This window comes from Peromyscus leucopus, chromosome 4, assembly GCF_004664715.2.
Source record: "Peromyscus leucopus breed LL Stock chromosome 4, UCI_PerLeu_2.1, whole genome shotgun sequence".
In the NCBI taxonomy this organism is placed as follows: domain Eukaryota; kingdom Metazoa; phylum Chordata; class Mammalia; order Rodentia; family Cricetidae; genus Peromyscus; species Peromyscus leucopus.
This window is the reverse complement of record NC_051066.1, coordinates 74,770,932-74,780,103: the sequence shown is the minus strand read 5'-3', so window position 1 is coordinate 74,780,103 and position 9,172 is coordinate 74,770,932.

Below are 9,172 nucleotides of genomic sequence, written 5' to 3'. Positions count from 1 at the left end.
TCACCTTCACAAAGGTATTGGCAGGCCCAACCTTGAGGAGATCTGGTGCAGGTAATGACAGCTGCTCTAAGTTCAATAGTGCAACAACTGGGTCATGTCCAGCAGTCAGTTTTTCACAATGTTCTTCCTCTCCTTTTCCCTATTTCTGTTCTTAAATTATTTCTATCTCTTATTTAATGATATTTCCTGATGATTATAGAGGATTATATAAGTGAACAATTTATTAATAGATATTCAACATTCATTTAGAATCTCTATTTTGAACAGTGTTAAGTCTCTGATCTTGCTGACCAATGTAAAATGATATGTCTCTGGCCAAAGCTTAGATCATCACTATGCTATAGATAGAAACATACTTATTTAGAATGCCATTTGACATTAACATCATGAATATTTAGCAAAACAATAGCACTAACTAACATACTACTTGTAGCAGGAATCTTAAAAGTTCTTATTAATAAAATCAAACCCGAGGTGAGTTATTGGGGTCCATGCTGGTAGATCAGAGAGACAGAGCAAGCCACAGCTATCTCACCTTGCCGGATCCTCAGCTGGTCTTGTCTCCTCAGACTGGAGGCCTCTGAGTCCTCATACGGAATGGGTCTCAGCTGAATTGTGTTGCTCCAAAGCCTGAATGCTTAACCAGCCACATGCTTAACCAGCCAAAATGCCTAACCAGCCAAAATGCTTCTAGTTTCTCACCCTCACGCCTTATATATCTTCCTGCTTTCTACCACCACTCCCTGGGATTAAAGGCTGGCTTTCTGGGATTAAAGGCGTGTCACCATGCTTGGCTATTTCCAATGTGCCTTGAACTCACAGAGATCCAGAGGGATTTCTATCTCTGGGATGCTAGGATTAAAGGTGTGAGTGCCACCATTTTCTAGCCTTTGTATCTAGTGGCTGTCTGTTCTCTGACCCCAGATATTTTTATTAGAGTACACAATATTTTGGTGAACACAATACCACCACAACTACTAGCGATGACATCCCTAGCCACAGGTGTATTTCCTCCTAGGGAGCAGTGTCTAATCCAATGAGAAAGCACTTGTAACCTCTATAACAAGCTTTCCATGATTGTAGCAGTTGGTTCACCTTGCCATGTTGATCATTACTGTTGTATACAGGATACATGAATAAGTAGCACTGTTGATGACAATTCTTTCCCAATATTATACATAGCACCTTGTGGTGCTGTTGCTGGAGGGCTTCTCTCCAGGTTCCCCAAGCCCCGCAGTCCCACAATCCACTTATAAAATAATCACTCAGATGCTTATATTACTTATAAACTGTATGGCCGTGGCAGGCTTCTTGCTAACTGTTCTTTTATCTTAAATTAACCCATTTCTATAAATCTATACCTTGCCACGTGGCTGGTGGCTTACCAGAGTCTCTACATGCTGCTTGTCCTGGCGGTGGCTGCAGTGTCTCTCCCCTCAGCCTTTTGCTTCCCAGAATTCTCCTCTCTCCTTGTCCCACCTACTTCCTGCCTGGTCACTGGCCATCAGTGTTTTATTTTTATAGAACAATATCCACAGCATGGTGCTAAGATGATTAGCCAGCAAGGAGGTAGTTTCTAGCTCAGGCCCAGCTTAATTTTCTGGTGTTTTGTTAACAAAGCATTTGGTGTTTTTAGGAAAAGAGTATTAACAAGGAGTTATGATTTATTTTTCTTTTCTTTTATTTATTTTGTTTGTTTTTTGAGACAGGGTTTCTCTGTGTAGTTTTTGTGCCTATACTGGATCTCGCTCTGTAGACCAGACTAGCCTTGAACTCACAGAGATCTGCGTGGCTCTGCCTCACAATTGCTGGGATTAAAGACATGCACCACCACTGCATGTGGTATGATAGGCAACCAATGACACAGTTGATTACTCATATTATTTAGGGGCTCCAAGAAACGTCCATAGTGAAAACTTCCTACAGTGGTAGAGCACTTATAGCATTGGTGTTTTCATTTAATAACCTAGAACTTCTGGAAGCAGCTTTATTCCCCCACACAAGTGCGTGTTGATTTAAAATATATTTTTAAGAATATGTATTGGTTAGAACAAGTATTAGTTCCTTTTCTCTGTCTTTAAGACATCACTGTTTCTAGTTGTCCACTCCTGACAAGTCACACTCTCCTTTTGTCATTTCCCATGCTTCCAGTTCCCTCTCTGCCACATTGGTTTCCCTCTTGGCCCTGTGAGAACAGACCTCTATAGTTCTCAAAGATAGAAGAGATGCCCTCATGCATGATTTGCTGAGATGGTGTTGATTTTCTACAGATATAAGCAATGTCTATTGACACACACAAAAGCCAATGGATGAAAATTTAGGTACAGGATCCTGGTACCAAAACAAGATATACCTGCCTAAATACCCAAGCTTGTCTCCCTTCCAGTGGAATTAACTGTCAGTTAAAAACAAGACTAAACAAACAAACAAACAAAAGAGAGTGAAGTCAATCTGGACATTGAGTGTTCTCAAAAATGGAGATGAGCTAGTGGATTTCTATCCTTTATCCTTCTTACTTTCTAGCAAATAGACTACATCCAACTCCCCAGAGCTTCTGGGTGTCTTCAGTTGATATCACATCTAGTAGCTGACCATATCATTTGGAAAAATTTCCAATGGCTATAATAAAGATTTAAACCCCCAAACACAGACTAAACAGCTAGTTTTTTTCCTAGCTCATCCTAGAAGCTTAAAAGAGGCCTGGAAAAATTCCAAGTAATGAATTCTGAACTGTGAGATAATTCATTATTTAGGACCATAATTTTCTCTGTCTGATGGCAACATTAAAACAAGTCCTACTGTGCATAGAAACACACATATATATATATAAATTTACTTAAAACATCTCACCTGACATTAAAAATCAAATAATTTATTATTTAGTGTGATATTTATTTTTATAAAAATATGATTTATCCAAAAATTGATAATAGGTGCTTAATATATCTACTAATTCATATTATAACCTTGTAAGATTATTGTTATTAACATCATTTTGAGTAAGTAATGTAAGGTTCTAAAAAGATATTCAAGGCAGCTTTTATATTACAATGTTATAATGTCAATAATTTATAATGAGCAGTTTATAAGTACACATGTTTTTATAATTGTTATTATCAGATATTTTTACTTGATAAAAACAAGTAAAATTCACCATATAGTTTCTAGTCTTGCATACACTATTTAATACTCTTGGGCTAAACTCAAATTTTACACATTTTACAGATGATGAGAATGAAGATCAGAGAGTGCAGTAAGGTGATGGGGCTATTGTTGAATGTTAGGATTAAAACATAGACAATGCTAATTTCAAACTTGTGGTGTTCTTCACCATTGTTGTAGCACAAAGATCTTCTGGTTTAATTTTTATTGTGAAGACCGAAATCATACCAAAACTTTGATCTAAAAGACAAAGGACTTAAAGCATCACTTTTTCTGATTACTTTGGAATTAGGTGGATGCTAAAATCCCTTTTCTGAGGGAGATAAAACAACATAAACAAAATACAATGTAAACAATGTTCATCTACAATAATCAATGGATTTGCTTGGCTTATTCACAGAGGATGCTTGAGAGCTGATTCACAGGAGTGTGAGTGTCCCTTACCCACTCCAAAAGGCTATACTGGATAGTCTTTACCCACAATTGATGGTAGTTTTCCCATAGTCATAGCAGCATATATGAGACTCTTCAGCCCTGAGACCATCCATACTCTAGCCGCTACCCTAGGAATCAGGACACCTGCAATTAAATGTGCATTACGTACAATTGGAGTTGACTAGATGGTAAGGAGAGGGTCCCATGCTTGCTACTTCTATGAGGGAAGCTCAGCAGACATGGCAAGCTGAGATGATTTTGTGAGTAGGTACAGCTGAATTTCTTTCGAAACATGATGGGACCTTGGCTAGTCCTATACAACATTGATACCCTTGTCTCAACAACAATTTCAGTAATAACTAGTGTGTAAATCCCAGGTGTGCTTTCTCTTTTAGATAGATTCATTTACCAGGAAAGCCAAGGAAGTACTCTTAGGAACAGATAAAAATGTGCAGGTCATCTATGACTCCTTCCTTAATATTTATGATTTATTGTATACTCCACCACTATAGAATCAAGTTGATTTCTTTACTTCCTGTTGAGACTAGAGAGATGTGTGTTTTCTCCAGCTATAAGTGAGATACAATAAATTTGAAGCCAGATTTTAGAAATTTTAACTTGTTTGCCTTCATATGCAATATGTAATTATCATATCTTTCTCATCATTCATTTTAACTGATGTACAAGAAATGTAGAAAAAAATGTCAATTAGCAGGTAAATGTTGGTTTGTCTCCATCTTTTTGCACCAAAATTCTAATATCCTCATTCAGATCCCAATCTTTCTTACCCATGATATACTATCTGCAAAAGGACTGTTAGAAAAACATCACTTACATAAAAAAATCTCACAATGAAGTGCTGATTAAGTATGCTAGTGTGTATTGTGTGGAGAAAGGAACAGTTGATATGTTCCATGATGTTTTTATAAGCTCTGGATTATTCCAAAAGGTTGATTTCTGAAAAAAAAATTGAAGTCAGCAAGCATAGCCTCTCCAGTTTTTTTTCTTTCTCCAGTTTTATTTGCTTATTTAGAAACCTGTGGTTTCATACAAATTTTAGAATTCATCCTTTGTATCACCAAAACATATTTGGATTTTGTCAAAGAATTCATTGAAATTATAGTTAGATTTGGAATTTTAATATCAATATTATCTAACAAAGTTAGATAAATTCTGACTTTTTATATATGATTGTTATATATATTTACTAGCAGAATATTTGTTTTCTTCTGGACTATCAATATATGTACATTCTGTTTTCTAGTAACTAATTTAGTAATATTGATGAGATAAAATAATATGTAGACACAACATGTCTGTTATATTTAATTTAATTATCTGATCACAATTTTAATAGAATGAAGGCATGAAGCAAATTTTTATGAAGTTAGAAGTGAAGCATAATAGGTCAAGGAAAATTAACCTAAAGTACTTGTTAAAATATCAAATAAATTTTGAATAACTAAGTTCCAACAGTAAACAACTGTTAAGTATGCCAAGATCTTTGGGATGTTCTGTCTCCGGGATGGAAACCCACCCATTCTATACAAGAGCAGGAAAAAAATGCATAATATGTGTTAGCCAGAATTATTTTACAGGATAGAAAGCAAAAGATCCAAGTGTGTCCAAGAGTTACATGTGAGCTGTCAAATAGAATGGGATTAGTGACAGACACACTATTTTTATCTGGACAATCTTCCTTATGTCTCAACTTGTGAGGTGAATTCTGTCTCCTTTTTTTAAAATGTATATCTTAAACACTTAACTCATACCATCACTGTATTTAGAGAGTGGTCTTTAAAATTGAATTCAGATTAAATTGTATCCTAATGGCTGTCCTCATCTATCAGGAATGTTGTCCTTATAAGAATGGTTAGGACAGGAATAGCTAGGCAAGATCATAGCATACCTTTCTTATGCTAAAAAGAGAGGTTTCCTGAACAACCAAAGAGAGAGGTTGTCAGCTTCTTTAACATCTGGATTGTTCAAGGTAAAATGATGTTGCTTAAGCTACCCAGTCACTGGTATTTTGTTATAGGAAAAATGACATTAGAGAAGATTCTGGAACATAGCATATGTTCACTCGGTGGACTACATCAAGCTATTGAAACTGAAGTGTGTGTGTGTGTGTGTGTGTGTGTGTGTGTGTGTGTGTGTGTGTGTGTGTTTGTGTGTGTGTGTGTGTATGTCTATGTGTATGTGCATGTGTCTGTATAAGTATATATATGTATGTGTATATGTATATGTATTGTATATATACATATTTATATGCATCTGTATATGTATGTGTATATGTATATGAATGCTTTCATTGCATACAGGTATGAATATACAACCTGTGGGTACAGTAAAGTTTCCTGAAAGGTGGAGTTGCAGATGGTTGGGAGCATTCACATGTGTGCTGGGACCTGAACTCCATCCATCCTCTGAAAAAGCAGCAGTTGTTCTTAACTTCAAAACCATCTGCTCGTACCCAAATACTTTTATATATTTATTGAACTCCTTTATGCCTATTATTATTCTAATCATTATTCTAAAAAAGGGTAAATTACCTTGAAAGTGATTTTTTTCCATAAATAGTTGATCAATTGTGGTATTGCTTTTTTATATTGATTTTTGATAGTGTGGGAGAAAAGTATGTTGATTAAATTATTTCTGTTTATATGCATTAAGTTTGAGATATTAGTAAGGCATTTGTGTGAAATATGTAGCTAGAGATTTGAGAAAATAATGAGTATGAAAAAATTAGTACAGCTTTTGAGCACAGTAATTATTTAGTCATTATGTAGCAACATAGTAACTAGGAAACTTTAATATTCTTATTTTATTTCTGTATTTGATGGTAAAAGGTGGGGACCTACTACATTTTCACTGCTGTCTTGGGAAAACAAAAGGTCTTGACTTTCAATCCAGCCGTGTGGGCTTCAAAACAGCCTTGAAAGGCAAGTAAGTAGAAAAGTAAAATTCTTGCTTAGATCTCAAAAAGCATATGATTTTACTGTTGAGAAAATTCACTGAGTTTTATTTGTGATTGTGAAACATCTGTGATGAATGAGAAACATAATTTCTTTCCAGTGTATGTGCTCTGTCCCTAAATGTTCACCATAAATTAATAAAACTAACGGTGATTATTCACAAAAGAAGTATCAAACAGAATATGCTTTGATGACCCATGTAGAGAGTTAGAAATATTTATTCTTTAGGAACATTGATAATTAGAGTTTTCTTGAAAATAATGCTTTCATTTTTGCTTACTTTTAAAATATTTCATTTTGACACATTAATATGCTTTTAGAATATGGGGGTCTCTCTATATAGTCCTGGCTGGCATGAAAATCACAACAATCCCCCTGTCTCTGCTTCCCCAGTACTAATATTAAATGATGTGCACAACCACACTAGGCAACATTTTAAATTTTAAAATAGCTCTGTGTATTTTATCACTGAGAAAAATGAAACATGAAGACTATCATGAAGTGAAGCTTTTCCCATCAGACAGAGAAATATTTAAGTTTATGGTCCTCTGGATATAGAGCCAACAGGTAGGAGGTTCCAAAACATCATAGCAGAAGAATGTTTGTGGAGCAGAATATGATTACTGTTCAGACACCAAGACTAGACTTACCAAGTTTTTGAACACTGAGTTCACTCAGAGAGGAAAACCGTTTCATTTACCCAGGTAGAGGGGCAAATAGTGACTGAACTCACTAAAAGAATCTACAAAGGATTACTGGCCCAAAGATAACTTTAGAAAAGTGAACAGACTTAGATTTTGTGCAGCGCAAAAAAGGATTGAGGATATGAGCTTCAGCAAATCATCAAATTCAAGAAAAGGTGGGACAAGAACATTATCAGCTTTGCATGGATTAGTGAGAAATTCAGGTCAATAGTTGTTCAGGCTTCATAGGTCAATACAGGAGCTGTAAGATGCTAAAGAATATAGTTTTGTGTATGAAAAGAACTGGTCATATTTGCTAATTTCCACTTTCTTTTAAAATTTCATACCTTCCTTGTACATAAAAAAATGCTTCTAATTTTCATCCTTAGTATTATAAGTCATATGGTAGACTTTATAGGCATTATAAAGAACAGGTGTGTTTCCTAAACCAAAGTGGTTTGGAATATTCAAATATCTTTAAAATAAAGACAATTATTTTTATTTTTATTTTATTTCATTTGAGGAGACAGAGCCATAAAATTGCCAATATCCTAGACTAAGATGGTGGACTTTGCTTGAAGAAACCATTGGTTAAGTTCTATAGCTTATATTGGTGATCAACTTCATAAGATCTAGAATCACTGTGGGCATGGATGTGAGGGTGTTTGTGGATTAGATTATTGAAGGCAGGAAGATGTAGGTGGACTTTCCTTTCCCACCTGCCAGTTCCCAAATAACTGACACAGAGACTCAATATTAACTATAAATGATCAGCCAATAGCTCAGGCTTATTACTAACTAGTTCTTACAACTTAAATTAACCAGTTTCTATTAATCTATGTGCTGCCACATGGCTCCTGGCTTTACCTGCCCTCCAGCATAACTTGCTCCCTCTGCTTCTCTTGGTGACTCTTTGACTCTGACCTTTTTCTTCCCAGAATTCTTATAGCCTGGGTCTCCTGCCCAATCTCTCCTGCCCAGCTATAGGCCAGTTAGCTCTTTATTAACTAAAGACAGCAATACATATTTACCGTGTAAAAAGATTGTTCCATAGCAGGAAGGTATATCTCAAATTTGAGCAGCATCTCTTGTGCTTGTGTACCCAAACAAATAAACAAACAAACCAAAACAGAGAAAGAGATCTGAGTATCAGCAGTCAAGGCTCTTTGTCCTAACTGGGATGTAGTGAAAGGCACTGTCAACTCCTGACACCATGACATCGTATCATTATGGACTATAACTAGAATGAATCCTTCCTTCCTTCAGTTACATTTGTTGAATATTTGATGATAACATTAAGAAAAATATCTAAAATTCTAAAATGTTATTTATCCCATCTTCTATAGATTCTCTTGGTTTCTTCTCATTGGTTACAGAATAAAAATTTAGAAGCTACATCTCATAAAAATTATGTGACTTTCTTTTACAGATTTATGTGTGTTTACGAGATATAAATGTGCTTTTGTATAGCATAATTTTAGGAATAACTGCATTTTTATCTATGTAGATGTATCTGTCTATATACCATCTCTTAATCATCTGTATATGTGTATATATCTATCTGAGTCATTCTTTATATGAACTGAAAAAAAAAAACATTCTTTAAATTGGAATCTGAAGTCTATATCCTAATGCATGTCCTAGAATCTGCTGAATATACCCAATGATCAAGAGTACATTCTAGAACTACTTGGGAAATACATGTTTAAATGATTTTTTCTCTTTTATGTCACTCAGTATGCTCCACAAATGTTATCTAAGATGAGTTTTATTTTACATTTAATTTAACATCTGATTAATGTCTAAGTAAAAATTCCCAGCCCATTGAATAAAAGTATATTTCATGTTACAGTTCAGTTAGTAAGTTAATGATTCATGAATTAAATGATTTATCGAATGTGAATCACTATTCTAAAA